The following is a 21159-nucleotide window of genomic DNA, read 5'->3' on the forward strand; positions in this document are numbered from 1 at the left end:
AAAGTGTAGCCTCAGGCTGTACTGAATATTATTATTTTTGTAATGTTCAAAGCAGCATTGATCCAAACCAAAAGACCCCAAATACACAACTAATCTCAATGAGGAGTTGCGGTGTTTGGATGCTGTTTGGCAGTCTTTTGTCCCCATGGCTACTGCTTCATGCTGCCATATTCCTTTTCTTTGAGCTCACTGTCTTTGAGCTCAGTTTGCCCACATGGGTCTGTGAATCAGGTGGGCTGTCACAACCCAAGCGACCATGCTTAAGAGCTTCCATGATCAAATGTAGCCCCTTGGCATCATCGTTAAAATGCACATGAGTTGCCACCGCTAATAAAATTAGGTGTTAGGTAGGTACCGTAAATGTATTGTGAACATATGCCCATTGTCAATGCCTCATTTGTGAAGGTTAAGGAGGAGGAGGAGAAAGGAGCTCAGAAGGAACAGCCTTGCGAAACAATAGAAATATGTTGGCTTTAAATGCAGAAAATCTCCCAGAAATGAAGGGGTGAGGCTTTGTGGCACTCACAAAATATGAAATGAGTAGTTACAAATCAGCTTTCTGTGTAGCATTCAGTATCCCACTTGATTTGTCCACAATACACTGACCTTCATCCTTCTCTAATGGGTCTCCACCCTTGCTCAAAAACAAGCTTATTTATGTTGCATCTCATACTATAGAAGCTTCCTCTCCCCATCCTTCCTGTCAATACATCTTGGCTTTCCATGTCAGAAAACATTCCCTATCATTTTTCAAACTGAGATACCAGTTTCAAGACATCTCAGGAAGCCTGGATTTCCCACAGGTTTGTTTGCTTTCCTTGGTCTCAAAATATTGCCTCGATTCTTTCTTGGCATTTGGTTTATTTAGTTATTTATTTTCCTATTGATTTAATTCATAAAAAGACCTATTGCCCCATATACTTTCACAGACAAAGACAACAAAATCTTTTATTTATTTACTAAAGCCACATTTGAGTGTCTTTTTGGCTTCTGGGCACCTGTATAAATATTATATGTACAAGTAATAAAGCAGTGTGCTCTCTCTCTCTCTCTCTCTCACACACACACACACACACACAAAGTATCCAAGAGGTCTATGCATTTTTTTGTCCTAAACACTTATTCCAGATAACAGTCTTCATCCTTTAATATTATGACCCAGGGCTAGGGATGGACTAAGCAGCCTGATTCCATCCCATTACAGTGGTGCCCCGCAAGACGAATGCCTCGCAAGACGGAAAACCCGCTAGACGAAAGGGTTTTCCGTTTTGGAGGTGCTTCGCAAAACGAATTTCCTATGTGCTTGCTTCGCAAGACGAAAATGTCTTGCGAGTTCCTGCAGGGTTTTTTTCCTTTTTCCCTTTTTCCCAAGCCGCTAAACCGCTTATCAGCTGATGGCTAAGCCGCTTAACAGCTGATGGTAAGCCACTTATCAGCTGATCGTTAAGCCGCTTATCAGCTTATCGTTAAGCCGCTTATCAGCTGATCCACTAAGCCTGCTAAGCCGCTAATACTGTAGCACTAATCCGCTAAACTGCTAATGGGCTTGCTTCGCAAGACGAAAAAACCCGCAAGACGAAGAGACTCGCGGAACGGATTCTTTTCGTCTTGCGAGGCACCACTGTACACTTTCAATGGTACTCAATCATGTCCATTCCAACCTACTTCATGCAGATTTTCTTTGAAAGAATACAAAAAAGTGCATGTTGCGCTCTGCAGTGCAGCAAGTCAAGGCCTATCCAGGGTGTAAAACAAGACACGGTGGGGCAAGGCAGCGATGGACATTTTTCTAATGTACAATTTTTTGCAAGCAATTTCTCCTAACATAATGCATTTGTGTGTGTTAGTGTCACTAGTGAATAAATTGTGATGCACATTTTGCCGTGTGTGTGTGTGAGAGAGAGAGAGAGTGAGTGTTTGAGTAAACATTGTTTGGTTGGAGCAGGATGGCTGTGGTTTGGTTCTCACAATGTTTCATAAAGTGTGAATTTGAAAATTCAGCTTGAAATGCAAACTGAATTTAATTTCTCCCCCACTGCTATTTATTTATTTATTTATTTATTTGTTTCGCCTTCATATTCTACTTTTCCTTCACTTCCTTTCAAGTGGAAGTCTCATTATTACCTCATTCATTTGTGAGAACAAGTAGACTCCACTGGTTCCTCTGGTGCTCTGGAAAATGGTGTCATCATCAAAATACTCCCCTCTACTACTGTTAATTGAGCAGAGGAGAGTGAGGCTGAAAGACTCAGATGACAGAAGTGATACCCTGTCTAAAAGGCCTATAGAAGTTTCCTTTAAAACAAGTTTTAATAGTGCTTACAGACTTGCCTGTAGCAATTTGTTTTTCTATTCATCTCACTCTTTCCTCTTGACTGCTAGATCTATTTTCAGTCATCATGTTCCAAATCTTTGACTGCTATTAAGCAGACAGAAATTTCAGTCACACATACACAGCAAGCTGGGGGAGGGGAAACCTCCACTTAAAAGTTGCCTTTAGAACATGCATGCTGCATCCGTACATTATTTATTGAGAGGGGCACTCAACGCGGCATAAGTGAGTGCAAATGTAGGCCATCCTGTTTCCAGCCATGAATGATTGCCCTGCGCTACTATCCTGAACCCATAACAGAGAATCTGCTTTTTTAAAAAATAAGGTAGACTCATTTTACAGTAGACCCTTTTCTCAACAGCATTCAAAGGGGAGTATATTTAAAATCTCCTTAATGTCTATCTTCCAATGGAGTGAAAGGACAACATGAGCATACCAGCATGGAAATCTAATCTAAACTTTATAAATATAAACAAGTGCTTTGCACAATTCTTTCCTGCACACTTTTCAGTAAGAGAGAGCCATCAGTATGCAGTAGCCTTGGGAACCCAGGTTCAAATTCCCTCTAGTAATACCTACCAAGTTTACCGGGGGTTTTTGAGCAACCCACTGTTTCTGACACTAACTACTTCAGGAGATAAAATGTCACTTGAAGCTCCTTGAGGGAAATAGTGGTTCAGAAGTAACATATTATCTCCATCCCATGGCAACAGGAAAGAGCTTTAAGATCTCTATGAAGGAAAGGAGGTGTCATCCAAATTTGAATGCTGCAAGATGGTTGTAGTGATATCAATCAATGCAGTTTCTGATTGTTGTAGGTTCTCTCAGCTGATTTTCATTGCATACCCTCCAAAATCCTGAAGAGGAAAATCAAGATGTCTGTCTTTCAGGGCTGTGTTCTTACAGGACCCAGGTGACTCGCGAGAGAACATGGCCTCCCAAAATAGGCATCTTCTAGGGCTACACTCTCACAGGAACCAAAACAGGACATCCTGGGATCCAATCAGAAGCTGGGGTGGCTTCTGTAATTCTGGGATGTCCCGCTCACATTGGGACTGTTGACAGGTATGTAATTATTGGCACAGCTCAGTTTCTGCACTGGAAACACTGTGAGTTGCCTTTTACCAAGGCAGACTGTTGGCCCATCCAGCTCAGTATTGCTTTCAATGACTGGCAACAGCTCACTGGGGTTTTAGATACTCCCAGCCCTACTTTGAGATGCCTGGGATTGAAACAGCAGATTGAACATTCTGCACACATAACAGATGCTGCAGTGACACCTTTCCCATTTGTTGTAGTCTTCTATGTGTCTGTGACAAACAACCTGTTTCTTCAGTTTTATAGCATCCAGTAGGTAGGCAATAAAAGGAGTTTATCAGCTTTGAATGGATAGTCCGGTGCGCTGGTAGGCTGCACTGAGTCTTGAGGTTACCAGTGAATGGACCATGGTGGTCAAGCTATACCAGTCCAGGATGCATCAATTTTATCCATGTAAATAAGTTTACAATGCTTTCTTATGCTTCTACAATTTTTTTTCTACAACTCTCTAAACCAAAGACAAGCTGCACATAAAGCCTGATAGCTCTGGGCATAATAACAAAGCAGTCTTATTCTGTAATGTGGAGAGAAACACAGTTGTTTTCTTCCTCCATAGCTCCAAAGTAATGCCCCCCCCCAAAAAAAAATTCTCTGCCAACCATCCCCTGGGCCTCCTGGATTACCTGAGGTAATTAGCAGAAAGCTATACAAATGGAATAGCTGACCAATCTTATCAGCTCTTTCAGGTACCCAAAACTGATGAAATGCCCTGAAGATCTCTTTCTATGCATGGTAGTGATTGAAAATATTTCTAATGCACATTTTTTCCTCTGCAGAAGCAAGTCAAGATAATCATATACAAGATAATCACCATATACTTCCCCAGATTTAGCAATATGCCAAAGGGTGGCCTGATCACCATTGCCCTAAGATCTCTCATCATGGTCTCATTCACAAACCAAATTCTTTTTATTGAATAAAATATCACTTTCCATCTATCTAGTGATTAGCAAATGCAGTAAGAAAAGCTGTCTAAAAAAATAGCTTAAGTATGCTCAGAACTTTTTAGAATTTGTCTAAGCCACTGGATTTTTAATTATCTAGTGAAGAGGCTGTGACAAGAGCTGAGGCAAATTTGGCCATTAATTTCCATCAAAATCCTCCTCTAATTTTAATGTTGAATATTTTCCTAATATTTGACATTCTGCATTTGACAGTATTGGCCTTCGCTGCTAAGTTGCTGAATATCTGGTCATCTAGCTTTCTAAGTATTTCTAACATCATATTTATTATTAGATATTTTTGCATGCATAAACAAGAAGGTGATGATATAAAAAACAGAACAAGTTCATAGAATTGCAGAGTTCTATGGAAGGGACCCTAAGGGTCATTTTGTCCAACCTCCTGCATTGCAGGAAACTACATGACAGATGGCCATTCAACCTCAGCTCAAAAACTTCCTTGGAAGGAGAGTCCACCACCACTTGTGGGAGTCTGTTCCACTGTTTCAGTTTTAGAAAGGGATGGCAATACAAAATACATGTGTGTATAATGGTTAGTATTTTCTGACAATCAGGTCACATGCCCATGGCTTCCCTTTACAGTAAGGTGGTATTTGCCTCCCATCATGCCAACCTGGGCGATGGAGTTGATCTGGGATCATTTGGCCCTTAGCAACAGACAGGAGATTTCCTACATGCATCTGCAGGTCATACCTGTCCACAGATTCTTACATGAGATTCCTGTCTTGTTGAGTCTTCATTCTGCTAATGGGACAACAGTTGCGGGCCTTGGGCTATCAAATTTCAGTGGTACCCTGTGTGATGTCAAAATTTGGCACCCCTTCTTGCCTTCCGTTCTACCTCATAGTTGTGGCACATCCTGCAGTGCTCTTGAGGCTGCATGCCCAGTGTAACTGAACTGATTGCACTCCCCTGAATTCAACTATGGGAGCAAAGAGTGGACAGAAGATGACTATGGTCAATGTCCAACGTAGTAAAAATTTTAAATGTGTGGGATTTGGTAGCCAAGAGATTTCTTTCTCTGGTATTTTTTCTTAGAATTTTTTATACTGAACATAAATAAGTTCTCTTTTTGGATTGACTTTTGTAGGTGCAGCATTATACAAATTTCAGCTACACATATTATTCATCCAAATTAGTACAATAGATATAGCTAGAAGATAAGTGATTTGTGGTCCCCTCCCCACTTTTGGACAAAATGAAGTATAGAATGCAAAAATATATAATTATACAGAAAAAGGGGAAAGTGTCAAACTATCGAATGTGCAGCATTAATGAGAACTTGTATGATATTTCCCTGTAATTTCAAACTTTTGACACATAATGCTTCAAAGCAATATTAAATTTATAAATCATATGTCTTCCTATTTTATCCCCTACATTTCTAGGCATTTTTATTTATGCATCTGAAAGTTTCTAGTGTACTTTGCCTGCTGAATTTTTTGCAATACATTGACAATATCTACCAAGTAGTAATAACTAGTCAAAAGTCTGTCAGTTCTGCTTGTGTGTCTTTCCAAAAATTCCCCACCCACCTTTTATTCTAATAGTAATAATAGTTCAGTAAGATAGTTTCACCTTGGATTAAAATGCCACCATTTGTTGTTTTTTTTTTTTTTAAATAATATTTATTAAGATTTTCCAAAATACAGAAAGTAAGAATTAAAATACAGTCAGAACCTTATTTTCATATATCCACTTTCTGGGACTCCCCCCTTCCCCCACCCCTACCATATTCCTTGTTCATGTTGTTGGCTCCACAAGCTCTCGGTTCTGATTAAAAACTTAATTTGTTTAAACCATTATTCGAATTTAAAATTTCTACATTCCTCGTCAATACCCTTAACAAAGAACAAAAAATTTCTTTCCCAGGGCCCACCCCATTTTTATTCCACAATTTCCCTTTTTTTTTAATAATAAAGACACCCCACATAATAGAAATATCAGAAATAAGAAATGAAAGATATAGTAGATAAAACAAAGCCAATTCAAAAAAAGAAGTTGACAAGCCTTTGGATTTTAGTTCTCCCCCCCTGTCCCCGGTTTAATTTCCCCCTGGCCACCAAACCATGTTATCCGCCTGGAATTCTTACAATCCATAAATCACCTATTTCCCCCAACTCCTTGCTGGCTGTTTTTTGTTTTTTTTTTCCTTTCATAATTATTTTTAAAACACTTAACTTCAGATCTTTAATAAAGCTCCCCCCATTGTTCTTTCCAAATTGTAGTCCAGTTTCCTCTTGTTCCGCTGCTAAAACGTTCTAATTCAGAAGCTTAGTAAGTCTGCAGGGATTATTGTTATTCAGGAACAAAAACTTGCGTTCAGTCCCTTCCTTTCTTCAATAGAAAATTCCATTGTCTCCTTTAGCTGAACACCCTGTAGACAAAATATTATTTCCGTTTTGCAGCTTTCCCAGAAGATAACCAGTCCTGTAAAATTCCAATGGTGTTTTTCCACTTACGACCATCTTTGTAATGTCCCGAAGCTCCTCTAGGGGGATGTTGTAACTTTGTTTTCTCTAGTCCAAAAGTCCAATTGTTATCCATGTTTTCGCCATTTTATATCCGAGTTTTAAAAGTTGTAGCAAATTGTAACAAATTTAGCCCGCAAAGTTCTCATAATAAAATCCTCTCCGCTTTCCGACTTTGACAGCTACTTTGACAGCTGTCAAAATCTCCGACTCTTTTCACCAGGCTCTCTCTTCAATCACCCCGGTTCCCAGGGGGGGGGTTACGATTCTTCTCCCTCAATTCGTCCTCCAGCACAGTTCTTATAATTCCCCATCGTGGAATTCTTAGTTTTTATCAGCAATACAAATCTTTTTGGACCTTGGTTTCCCCGTCCTTGTCTTGGAAGGTTTACAATAGGGGGGGGGACTGACTTCCTTTTTGGATCCCCCCCCGCTCGTGTCCAATTCAGAAAGAAATTCTTTTTTTCCTCCTTTTAAACCCAGTTTCCAAATTACTCACGGGTTGTTGTTAAAAAGTCCGAATTTTCAATGGAAGAAGTCAGCGCTCTCCGCCGGATGGCATGCGGCTGCGCTCGGCAGGGATAGCAGAGGACTCAAAGCACCACGCTTCTCCCCGGCACCCGATCCGTAGCCTTTAAAAAGGCTCCTTCACGAGTCGGGAGGGCGCTGGCGGTGCCAGCCGAGTCTCCATGTCCACGGCCCTCGTGGCCGTGGTTTTTAAGGGTCCCCGCATCGCCGGTGCGGTAGGACCCAGCCCCTGCTGAGCAGGCTCCCTCCGGAGCTCGGAGGGAGTCCGCCATTCGGCGATGGCGCCAACCCGGAAGTCCTAAAATGCCACCATTTGATCAGGTTTCTGAAATTTATGTTTAGTGTCAGCTTGTAGAGATACACACGGATAATTCATCATTTCAGCTTCATTTTTTACAGGGGGTTCACAAACCTTCACTGAAAAGTTGCAATTCAGAATATCTGCTCTGAGATGCTGTTAGAGGTGATAGAACCAAGAGATGTCATCAAAGAACATGTGAACTTAATAAATGAGAAACTGCACTTCCAGGACATATGTATACCCTCCGCAAAGTTTCCTCAGTGTCACATCTGCTCATGAAATTGCCAGTACATGAATGTATGAAACCTGCCAAAGCAAGTTACAATGTTGGGAAATTCTCTAGGCTTGTGCAGACAGGTTATATAGCCTTACTCACAGGGCTTGATCAAAGGTTACCACTGGCACACTGACATCCAGCCTTTCCACTTCGGAACATCCAAACTCGATAGATGTCATGTTCAAATCAGTCGTTAGCAGGAAGGACTTGGTGGATCCTCCAGGATGTTGACAATGATGTATTACTTGTGTTCCCCTGATAATCCTGGACAAGGTTGTCTTAATTTACAGAGATTGCTCAGGCTATTCTGAATTGGCTCATCAAGCAATCTGTTCAATGTGATTGTATTTGTGCTGGGGGCACTTGGAGATTGGAAGAAATGAAGTTACTCTCATGCTATTGCAGAAATATCCGGTGCTGGAAGATAAGTGTTGTATTCCTGCCTCTTTTAAGAAAAACGAATCTTGCTTTGATGTTTCTGCAGTGCTCATCAATGCTGATCCTGTGGAAAGTGGTATGGTCACCTATTGGTGAAAGCACTGGTGGAGAAATTGAGGTATTGATGTTTCCTGCTGGAACTTGCACCTTGTAACATGACCCTTGTGTGAGAATGACTTCCACAAACATCTACAAAACAGCTGGAAATGACTTCTCTAAGGGACAATTTCTAAAGAAAGAGGGTGGAAATTCATGGAGCAAGGAAACAATTGAATTTTTATTTTGATTAGTTTTGCAGCTGCTTCAATTAAATGCTTCTTTTCCTGCACCAGGTTGCCTAATATCTTTGTGACTAATATAATACCTGCAAGTATCCCCTCTCCCCAAAAAATAAATTACAATTTGCACCCTTTTCAGTTTGTTCCCAGAATATTGTTTCCACCTCTGATCTGTTGTGAATGATGAGCACTGTAAGAAACCAGGCATCTATTCTTCCAGTTCATTGACAAACACTGGTCCATTGCCATCTCATCCTCAAGCCATTAACCTTAACAAAGACAAAATAGTTTTACTTCAACTAGTGCAGGGGTAGCCAACATAGTACCCTCTAGATGTTGCTGGACAACAACTCTCAGCATCCCTGACCATTGGTTATGCTGGATGGGCTGGCCATCCATGGACTAGAGGAAGACGGGCACCCGCTACTTCCTCCTCAGCTTTCATCACACTGTTCTCTCTCCAGCCCATTGCTTAGCAACTCTGTTGCTTAACTCCTAACTGCCATTCTTAACTCTAACTTCCCCTAAAACTAAAACCTTGGTTGAGGGTTTGCAAATGAGATTTGCCCTTTCACCATTTGTGCTGCCTAAATAGCTCATCCCCAGTCTAACACCACAAAAGGAAATTACTTGATATAATGAGCTTTTATGTTGTTGTTGTTTAGTTGTTTAGTCGTGTCCGACTCTTCGTGACCCCATGGACCAGAGCATGCCAGGCACTCCTGTCTTCCACTGCCTCCCGCAGTTTGGTTAAACTCATGCTGGTAGCTTTGAGAACACTGTCCAACCATCTCGTCCTCTGTTGTCCCCTTCTCCTTGTGCCCTCCATCTTTCCCAACATCAGGGCCTTTTCCAGGGAGTCTGGAAAGTATATGAGCTTTATACTTTGCTCAATTAAAGGATTAACAAGGTCTAGCACAAGGCTTAAATGTATACCGGGTCTGACCTAATACACATATGAATCTAGCTACCATCTCCAAGGAAATTAGGTTTGACATCCCAAACCATAATTAAATTCTAGCACCTATAAATCTATTAACAGTATTGACAAATGGAAACCATCTTCACTGTTCAGGTTTAGTCTAGTAAGGGTGCATATGCACTAAACCTAAACTTAGGAGGTTGCCTTATGGCAGACCATTGGTCTATCTAGCTCAGTATTGTCTACACTGACTAGCAGCAACCCTCCAAGATTTCAGTCAAAGTTCCCCCCAGCCCTTTCTGCAGATGCCTTGGATTGAATTTCAGACCTTCTGCATGCAAAGTAGATGCTCCACCACTGAACTATGGCCATTTATAACATCCACCTTATGTCATGAATAATTGTTTGTGGCTCAAAAGTGTGACTGTTGATTGTTCAGCCCAGAGGACTCTGGAAATTGTAGCTCTTTGATGGAAATAAGAGTCTCCTAACAATTCTCAATACCGCTAACAAACTATAGTTCTCAATATTTGAGGGAAACCATGGCTGTCTAAAGTGGTATGATACTACTTTAAATGTATGGTACAGATGTGGTTTTAGTTACAGGCAGAGAAATAATATGATTCAGTGAAGGTGGGAGAGGCATATAAGTATAGGAACATGAATGGAGGTCATTTGGTCTTTGCAAATTTCTGACCTGACATGCACCTCCCTGATCAGAGATCATATTCGTCGGAAACTTAGTTATCCATCCATTTTTCCACTTCCTGAACATTCCAACATTGTTCTCAGCATGTACCAAATCTGTTTTAAAGTGCACATTTTGAGAGATAATACATGTTAAAGTACTATTTAAATGAATATTTCAGTGTTAAAAATACCACCCCCAGAGTAATGTGGAAATCATGATTTATGTGTGAAGTACAATTGACACCAACTAGAAACAGACCAATTCATCCATCCTTAACTTGAGGTCATGTTAGGTTCAGGGAACTATGAGTGACTCAGAAAATAATTCCTGACCTCTCAGCTCCAGCTGCTTGGTGTCACTGCCAACATGTTTTCAAATGCGTTTTCATAGCCATAAGGTGTAGAATTGCTTGAAGAAAATGAAAGTGAAGATCACAGAGGATGAGAGTTTATGGCTAAAATCAGTTTCTGTGAGGAGTCCCCATCATGTTGTCAGGACTGGAAGATGAACTACAGTACTCAGTATTAAAATATAGTTGAGAAAAATTAACCCCACCAAAGTAGACAAGTGCAGCAGTTGGAAACAAAGAAATAACAAAACTGTCAAAGGAAGCAATTTATTTTAACAAATATTTTTTGTTTTCCTTTGAATACAGCAAAGCAAGCTGTTGTCTTTGTGTTTAAGGAATTCTTTTGCCTCAAATGACATACTGCTCTATATTCTGTAAAAAAAAAAGACTGCAATTTCTGGGAAATGATTATTTCATCATCTCACCAGTCTCAAATGAAAGGATATTATTAAGTTACTAGATGTTCCTAATATTCACCATTCAAAAGTGTCAAACCCATGAAGAAATATATTTGCACCTATTATTTTTTATTTTAACGTTCTATATGAGTAGGCTACCTGTTGGGCATTTTCTAGGGATTAATGACCATCTGGGGTTAATGACCCTTAGTTGCTCTTCCAGCTATCAACTCCTCCCGGACAGTCATTAATCCTCAGGAAATGTCCTATTCCTCCACTATTAATGCTTCATTACAATCTGTCTTGGTCACCCTTGCAGAGACCTTCACAGCTTCATCTTCAGATATACCCTTTCCTCTGACACATATAGGAGGGGAAGCCAATTTGTCTTGAAAACCTTTATTTGGCTGAGACTGAATTGAGGAATCTGGCTGCTGTCTAGGTTCATGGATAAAGGCAAGACAGCTCAACAGCTCACCTTTCAGAATACATCATGGACTGATGAGACAGCAAGACTAAACCATTGTCTATTAATTTCTACTGCTACAGAATAGCATTAGGAAGGTCATGTTTAACAAAGAGGCATTTGTACTAGCAAAGCCACAACTAGACAATAAAGAATTATTATTTTTCAATTGCCCATATCCATTTCTGATGTTGGTTTGCCCTAAATTAAACTTCAGACTTGACAAACCACTGAACCAGTTCTAGTATAAATTTTGGTACTACTTGCATATGCCAGGTGCTGTTCAGTCATTTCAGCAATGTGGATTTTATGTTATTGGCCAATTTATCCTGCTCTCCTATTATCCTTACCTTTCAATGTCACGTCACAAACTCTTTCTCCAGAAAACACAATAATTGTGTTGCTCAATCTGACCAAAAGTACATCAAATCCAACACTATATTCTTACCAGCTGTACAGCCAGATGAATTTGAGGAACTCATAATCAGAGCAAGACAGAGATAGCTGTCTCTTGCGGTGTGTTTCAAAATGCTTGATAGTTTGGTAGTCTACCTCTAAACATGGAAGTTATTGTTCCTTTTTAAGCTTCATAATGTCTAATAGTCACTCATAAATATACTTCCCAGGAATTCACTACAACTCTTTTTAAAAGATCTCTGTTTTTGTGACCGTTACAGCAATATGTTGCAATAAATAAAGTCCCTATTTTCATTGGAGAAATGTTGGAGGGTATGAGGTAGAGTCCTGACCACTCACATTTTGAGTGATGAGTCCAGAATAAAGTTAGGCGAGTCATTAACTCCAGTATAAGGAAGTTCAAAGCAAGCTCCTTTAGGAAACATTTGGCAAGTGTTAGTTGCTGAGAAAACAACTAAGACTCTTCTGGAGTCTTCTGAAGCCTGGGCAGCCTGATAGCTCCTGAGAAGGGGTGGAGTCAACATGAAGTATCTTTTGTTTAAAGCTGTTTGCTCTTACAACACAGAGGTGATAGTGGCTGTCTGTGAGGGGTGCTCTCCTGCCGGAGAATGAATCAGTCCTGGAGGATCTGGGAGTGGGGAGGTGTTAGCTCCACAGGTACTGATGACTCTGAGCTGGATTGTGGATTGAGACTTGAGACTAAGATGGAACCCTAACTCCAGCAAAAGGGGTTCTCTGACAATCTGACATTCCATTAGTCTTTCACGAAGGATCAATGAGTTCAAATGATGTGTCCCCTAAAGAAACTATCACAGTTCAGTCTGTGTGGTTCCATTAAACCATATACAAACTGATGTCAACTGATATAGCTGAACATTTCAGGAAGCACATGGTCACCTCTTTAGGAGCTGTACCAGCCTTGCTGTTCATTGGCAGAATGTAAATGGAAGAACCCCAATATATGGTAATATGTAGACCTGCGTTAGAAAGAAACTCCTGATTTATGCAGTTAACTATTCAAAAACCAAATAGTTTTTGTACGTATTACAGAACAACATTCATATATGTAACTCTGATTTTTTAATGATACAGTTTTTCCATGGCTGTCATGCATGAATAAGCTCTATTCCTCTATTCTAGGCTACTTAGATTGACAGAAGTATCAAAAAGAGCCTAGCCTACAAATCACTTAGCATGAAATATTTGGCTTGATGATTATTTATATAATCTCATTCAAGTAGATTGGATTTTCTGTTTAAAGTAACCCAAGTGCTTTGGGACTAACAGGTTTGTGGACTGCAAGCAAGTTGCCATAATTTCAAAATGAATAAATTTTATGTCATTGTTTCTCTATTAATGTACCATACATCTGATCCTATCCTATGGAAGAATACCCGAAGCTATCTATAATCTCAAGAGCTTTTTACTAGGTGATTTGTTTGGCATAGTTTATTGCATATCACATTGTGTTGTGACTCAGCCTGTAACCTTTGAGTGGAGGGTGAGATATAAATACTATGACTAAATAAATAACTTGGTCTTGGTTTCTTTCTTATCAGAACAGCTAGCTGTGCCATGTCAGTACTTCTGGATCTTTGTAGTCTAGAAGATCTGCCTCTGTGGTGTAGCTGGTACAAGGGCTAACAAATATCCAGGACAGACTGTGGTAACCACATAGCTTGTTTCTTAATGTGAATCTCCTGAAGGACAGGCACCCACCTTTTAATAGGAAACTTCTCAAAGTCCCCATTAAGTTAGTCCCCATTAAGCTATTCAGTCACAAGCATGAGCACAAGATGATGGGTACCACTGGGATAAGTCTGCATTGTAAGTGCTTTATTTTTCTTCTATGTGTGTTTCTTCTTCTTCCCCTAGCTGCAGTTACTTTGCTATTTCTTGGCAGTACAGTGAAAACATCTACCCAATGCAGAATCGAAAATGATTCTATTATTTCTGATATATTCTTCATTCCCTTGTTCTGGGAATATCTCACAGACTACCTTTTGCTCCTGATATCTCAACATCTCTGCTTGCCAGAAATTCAAAAAAGTAATGTTGGCAGAACATTTTAAAACTTTTCTGTAGTGCATACCTGAGTTCAAATAAGGATGAAGGTGTCAATCTTATTCCAAATAGATCTAAAACCTTAAAAGCAAAAGGTTGCATAAAGGGATGAGTGAATCCACATGCATATTGACATATCTCTTGAGAAAGTATAATAGCCATGTGAATGAATAGACTGTGATCTTAATGGTAATGCCAACTACAATGTGACAATAACAATGTTGTATGGAATAGTTGTGACAGATTAGCGATAACTGAAAGAGGTTTCTTATTATGTGTAGACAGTGCTGAAACCAGTCCTAATATCACTTGGCAAATACTAGTGGTTCAATCTGGCCCTATGAAAAGATTCAGCCTTCCCTTCTCCATAACTTCCATACCAAAGGAAGTTTAAACTAGTGTATTAAAACAATTCCTATATTTTTACATTCGGCAAAGGTAAGGCCGTTTTGTGGGTGGGCTGTGGGGAGAGTTCCAGACAAAGGAATTTGCATCACTGGAATGAGTCTCCATGTTTCCTTCTCATTCCACCTTGATACACTGAAAGTGATATAAAGAGAATAATCTTCACATTTGTGGTGGGATGTAGTGAAGGCTGAAGTTTCTTTTTCTAGGAGGACCTGCAGATATGTCGGTACAGACAACAAGCAAGACACAGTATACAGACAAGGGCTGGTCAGTGGAATTTTACTCAAACATAACTTTGCATGTTCATTCATTTCAGTTGGTCAGTTTTGAGTAACATGTAGTTAAATATTAAATGAAGAAATAAATACCACCCAAGGAGGTGTAATGGGTTCATTATCAAGCTGTTACTCCAATCTTCCAGACAGTCCATAGAGAAATTCTGACTACAGTATTATTAATATTAGTTTTGTTTCCAATTGCTAACCATAGTGAATATATATTCTCATCTGAATATATATTCCCAGTGCTGCTGCTTGCAGTTTATCACCTCTATGGCAGGGTCTCTCCTGTGACTCCAATGAATATGTTACTTTTTCTTATGTCACTTACTCCCCCCCACCCCGTGCCTGTATTATTTCTTCAACCATGTTCATACCTTCATGCTGCTGCCCCCCAATGTCTATCTAGTCTGGCTGCATATGCCTAGTCTCTCTGGCCTAATTTTTTAAAAACCTAATGTTTCCAAAATATTGGTGGAAGGAAAAGGGCAAACACGGGAGCATGAGAATTAGCATGACTGAGCACTCACAGTCCTTAAAAAACGATCCTTTTAAAAAAAGCAAATTGTAAAGCTGGTTAACATGAAAACCTCTGAAGCCACCCATCTTAAATTCGGCAAGGTTAGTTCACTCTGTAGGGGCTAGCATGTCTTCAGTTTTCATCCCCCTATACATTTTTTTTTTTTTAAAAGGTGTCCATTTTTGTCTTACAATAGAAGTCAATGGGATTTCCAGATACCTTTATTTTCTTCTATTTGGATTTGGATAAGGGAAGAGTGAGATTGGTCCAGACCTAAGGTTGTTTTGCTGGAGCTGGACTAGATTATCCTCATGGTCCCTTCCAACTTTACCATTTTATGATTCTGTTAATCAGGTCTGATCCAGATTTACAAATCAAGGCCACAGATTGAATTGAGTGGTCTGTGCAGAGCTTTGCATGCTAGAAACTGGACAAAGAGTAAGGCTTGCAATTTCCTGACATTGTAGAAATATGCCTTAGGAGGGATGCTCAAGAATTATTTGGGTAATATTCTGCATTTCCACAGTTCTTTTCTTGTGAAGACTATTGCATGTTTTATAAGCACTAAGCAAACAACATCCCAACATCCTTCTGAATTATTTAAGAACAATTACAGAATAGTATTTAATACAATTACAGAATAGTATTTAAACAATGAGAAAAATGAGATTTTATTTAGTTATATGTTTGCTTGAGGTCATGGAGAACTTTGGTAGCACAGCTGAAAGTAAACCCTTGAGTATCATATATGCAAAAGAAAGAATTGTCCAGGGATTGCATTCATAGTCTACAACACTGGAAACAAGGGCATAAAATCATGTGTGATGGCACTTAGGCCTCTTACTGCTCAATCCTATGTATGTCTATCTATCTCAGAAGCCCCTTAGCTGGCATGCTAAGATTGCAGCTGTATGACTGCAAACACACTTACGTGGGTCCTACTTCAAAACACAGTAAGACTTACTTCTGAGTAGACATGTGCAGGACTGCACTGTTAGTTTCCCTGTGCTCCAGTTCCATGTGTGTAAACTGGAAAGCAACCATCTCATAAGTCAAAACCATTATGAGACGATTTGAAAAAAATGATGCATATTATGCCAACAAAGGAAAAGTCCCACAAGCACCGACTAATTGACACGAGTGCAAGAGATGTGGTGTCTAATTCAAATTTTGACACGTGTGCATAACTGCCCAGTTCTGTGCATGGCCAGACCCATAACCAGAAATGTTAGGTGGGGGGCTAAGGGCAATATGGGGGTGCCATCCCACCAACATGAACTTGAAGCCTCTGCATGCTCAAATATAATGGGACTGCCTTTAGCCCAGTGATCCAGTGCATTGATCTCATGCCCTATTATTTGAATTTCATTCAGGTAAGTGGCTGAAGAAACCCAACCAGATGGGTGGGGTATAAATAATAAAAGTTGTTGTTGTTGTAAGTATGCTTGAAGTCTTAGCTGCATTTAATTTCCCTCTCATGGAACTTCTGTACAACGCAGCCGTTTGCATAGCTACTTCTGGAAGTGAGTAATTATCAATTATAAGCTTGATCGCAGGAGTTCATTCTGCAGAGAGCTCAACAGAGTATGCTTCTCTCTCAGCAAGAACCACTGTCAATAGTTTTAACATACAGAGGCCTTATTGAAACTTTCTTCACAGAATACACCCTTGACCATTCACCATGGGAGTGAGATACACCAGAGGTTGCTTTTCTTTCATGTTTAAAATTTAATTGTACAGCTTGTACTCAGAAGGCTTGGAGTGGAATTTTTTTTAAAAAAAGTTAGTTCCTTGTTTTCTTTGTCTTTTAAAATGGTTATTCCCTAATTGTCAAGTGGGTGAATATCTGATTTACAGATAATTGCCTTAGTAAATTTTAGACATCATATCCCCGACGTCACTAAAGTTTGGAGATCAACTGATTAATCTAACATCGCCCTCCATTGGCAGCAGAGGACTTGCTCAAGTGCTTGCAGTGACCTGTGCAAGACTGTCAGTTCAAGTCTGTTTCTGATCTCTGGATCTATTGCCAAGATTGCAATCTATTGCCAAGACATTGTTAACAAACCAAAGCAGGGAGAGGGAAGAAGCTGTCAAGGCCCAGATCTGTATGGGGAACATGGGGAAGACTGAGCATTAAAAGTTCAGCTCCTATAAATGGTAATGTGATGTACTTGGAAGATGAATGCTGTCTTCATCAGGGCGTCGTGTACGTTAGCCTACATGTTCCAACCACACCCCTTTTCAAAGTCTGTCATGGCAGAAGAAGGACGGGTTAGATACTTCTCAGAGAGTGCTTTCAGATGTGACATGTTCACTGATCAGTTATTGCCCTTCTGCATCTCTCCTACTGGGAAATGACAAAAGTTGCATTTCAGTTGTGACAGTCTTGTGAAAGAACAGGAGGCATAATGTATACAGCTGGCAGAAAGGGAAATATATGGAGTACTAACCAGCAACAACTGACATGAGTTTCAGTTTCTCACTGTTAACAAGGGGATGTGTGAGGAATATGCCTCATTTCATTGACTTGTCATCACCGAGATCTTCTCCTTGGCCATGCTCTTAGGTCAGGGATAGGTAAACTGTAGCCTCCAAGATGTTGTTGGACTCCCAGCTCCCATCAGTCACAGCCACCATGGCCAATAGTCAGGGATGATGGAGCTGACACTTTACACACACACACTGAATTCCATGTCAAAACCTGCAATACAAAATCGTCCTTAGAGGTCTGTTAAAATGTTACATAGGCTTAGGTCAAATGGGAAATCCAATTCCCCCCCCCCCCTAATCAGGAAGCATTTACAATAATAGAATCATAGAACTGTAGAGTTGGAAGGGACCATAAGGATCATCTAGTCCAACCTCCTGCAATGCAGGAATTCTTCACCCAACGCGGGGCTCAAACCCACAACCCTGAGTCTCATGCGCAACAGACTGAGCTGGGAGAAGACCAGTTTCCCAAGTCAGGAGGTACTCTGAAGAAGAGGATAAAATGCAGGTAGAAAAACATTCATTTTGTGTGTTCTTTTTGCCTTTAGATTGAGACAGGGGCCTTTTGGTGGTCATAGCTGTCGGCCATAGAGACTATGTTGCTGGTGCAAGAGTGCCGTCTTGTCAACATCCAGTGTGGGTGCCTCCTCTGACATCCAAGGCAGGCTGGTGTAAGCCTCACAGTTTTACCATATACTGTATCATCTAAAGTTCCAACATATAACCAAAACATTTGCCAGTACGGTATTGTTACATGTTCCTCTTGGTTGTGGCAACTCAGCCAGCCCTGCCCATTTCCAGTATTCCATGCACATTATGTGTATATCGGGCACATGGGGGGGGGGTGTGACACACTGATGTAGAATAGAATGTCCTTATTTTCATCTGAGGAATGTTGGAGGGTTCTGTTGTACAAGCACAAATCCCTGTGGATTGGATTGGATGCCGCCCATTTTTAATTTTTTTTTTAACCATTTGTCGGGTAGATGGAAGCAAAATGAAACCCTAACAAAAGAACATGGTGGGTGGAGAGAGATTTTTTTTCTGAGGTTTACTTAAAGCTCCATGCTGCCCACAATGCTGCAAGTCTGCCTCCACCAGCCACACTGCCTGGAATGCCTTGGGAGCAGCACACTTCCTGGCCTGTACAGCAAATGGTTATCCCCTTCCAGATGTTTTAGACAAATGTCATCCCACCCCACAGACACACTGAAAGCAGCAATCAACTCTACTTTTTGCAAGGGGGCAGTATTTTTTGGAACCTGTAGGAAGAGTTTTAGTCCAGTCTTACCACCTACCAAATGATGCTTGGAGGTAGATTTTGTGAGGTGAGAGCCTCTAAAGTAGCATATGTGGAGTAATGGAAGATCTGTTCCTGTTTTACATACCTTTTGTAGTCCCAAGCACCTCATAGGATATTCAACAGCATCCTATAGGGAATGATGAGCCCAGCACATTTCAGCTCAAGGCTTTTCCAGCCTATTTCATTCAGAGGATGAATTGTTCCGTTTCTCACTGAAGCGATGTCATTAATTCAGGTGTCCACATTATAAATGTGTCTTCTGCTGATACATTCAGTGTGTCATTCATGTCATCCCCTCTCCATTTTCTGTTATTGCTGCATAAACTATCACAGTCTGCAGCTACTTCAGCATTCAGAAAAAATAATTATCTGAAGTGTAATTAAATTAATTGACCAGGAAAGTGATTTTGTGGAGATAATTAAAAATAACACATGTTTTGATGCATTTATATTGTGATAAACATTGGAAAAGAATATTGATTCAGACTCTGCACAGCCAGCCAGCCAAATAACCAAACTGAACTAGAAAAAATAAATATTTATTATGCACTTCCTCTTCTTAATTGTTGGGCTAGCTGGCTGGTGTCCATGATCTCTGAGTTCTCTTTTCTCTTTTTTACATTAAAAAAATCAACGGGCAGGATTGTGAAATGATGCCAGGGGTCTGTTTGATGTAGAAAACAGGCGGCATTGTGAAAGCAACTATGTAAGATTTTGTCAGCATGGTTAAGGATGCAAAAATATCATCCCAAATGTGTGGCTTGCGTCTAAAGTTTTCCATTCTGCCTATGAGAGTTTCAGCTAATGTTCTTAGTGACTGTATAGTCAGGTTGTTCACTTTCAGATAGGGAAAAATTGAGCACAGATAGGATGAGAAGGCATAATATTCACTCTTAATCACATCCACGGGAGCATAAGAAGTTGCCTGATACCAAGTGAGACCATTGGCCCAGACAACTCAGTGTTTTCTCTACAGAGTGGCAATAATCTTTCCCAGCCCTATCTGAAACTCTTGGGGATGGAACCTGGGCCCTTCTGCATACAAAGCACGTCCTCTAGCACTGAGCCACAGTCTTTCCCCAGAACAGCAGTATGTGTGTTTAAAAAGTATAAATCCTACAATCATTTGACCATGGTATAAGCATTTCAAAAAATTAGTTGAAGGTGGGAGAAAGTCCGGCATAGTTTATGCTCTCTGAACACTGTGTTCTCTTGGTAATGAGCCAGCTGCCTAGCAGCATCGAATCATTCAGTAGCAAAAAAAAAAAAGTTCTGTGGCACCAGTGCCATGTAACTGGTGCTTTGTTTTGTTTAGATAATTACATTAAATGCATGATAAACTAGGAACTAAAAAGTGAGAAAGATGTGAAGGGCTGATTTCTATGCAAGAAATTAGTGTTTGGCCGGAAACCATTTTTTTAAAAAGAGCAAACCAGGACATTCTTGAAAGAAAAAAATATGGATGTTGACTAGAGAAGATGCCCTTGCCATTCAAGGACACCATTCATGTCAACAAAGTTCAGAAACTAACTCCAGTGGGAGTGTTCCATTCCAGTCATGCTCCTGATGCCTGTGTCTGTGAAAAGACTGGACTCAGAAAACTTGATTTAAGGGAAAAGATGAAAAGGATTTCCAGAGACTATATGATCTTATGGTGACTAGATAGTCTACCACTACTGTCATAGGCAGCATGTTTCTAAATGCCTGTTGCTGGGACTCACAAGTGGGGAAAGACTCAGGTCCTTCTTGTGGGCTTTACATAGGCACTATGAGAAAAGGATACTACATTAGATGGGACATTGGCTTGTTTTTGCATTTTTGATGGAGCTAAGAACGTAAGGAGAGCCCTACTCAATTAAAAGACGAAAGGTCAATCTAGTTCAGTATCTGGTTCCCAGCAGTTACCGACTAGACGTGTTCTGTGAATCAATAAGCAGGGATGGAAAGCAACAATACTTCTCCACTGAATATCCCCAGTAGCTGATATTCAGAGATATATCACTTGAAGGTAGAACAGAACAAGAGTCTGCTGGATCAGGCCAATGGCCCATCTAGTCCAGCATCCTGTTTTCAACCAGATACCTGTGGGAAACCCACAAGCAGGACCTGAGCAGAAGACCACTTTCCCCTCCAGCAGTTTCCACCAACTGGTGTTCAGAAGCATT

This window comes from Podarcis pityusensis (genome assembly GCF_964106645.2).
Source record: "Podarcis pityusensis genome assembly, chromosome: 6".
Lineage (NCBI taxonomy): Eukaryota > Metazoa > Chordata > Lepidosauria > Squamata > Lacertidae > Podarcis > Podarcis pityusensis.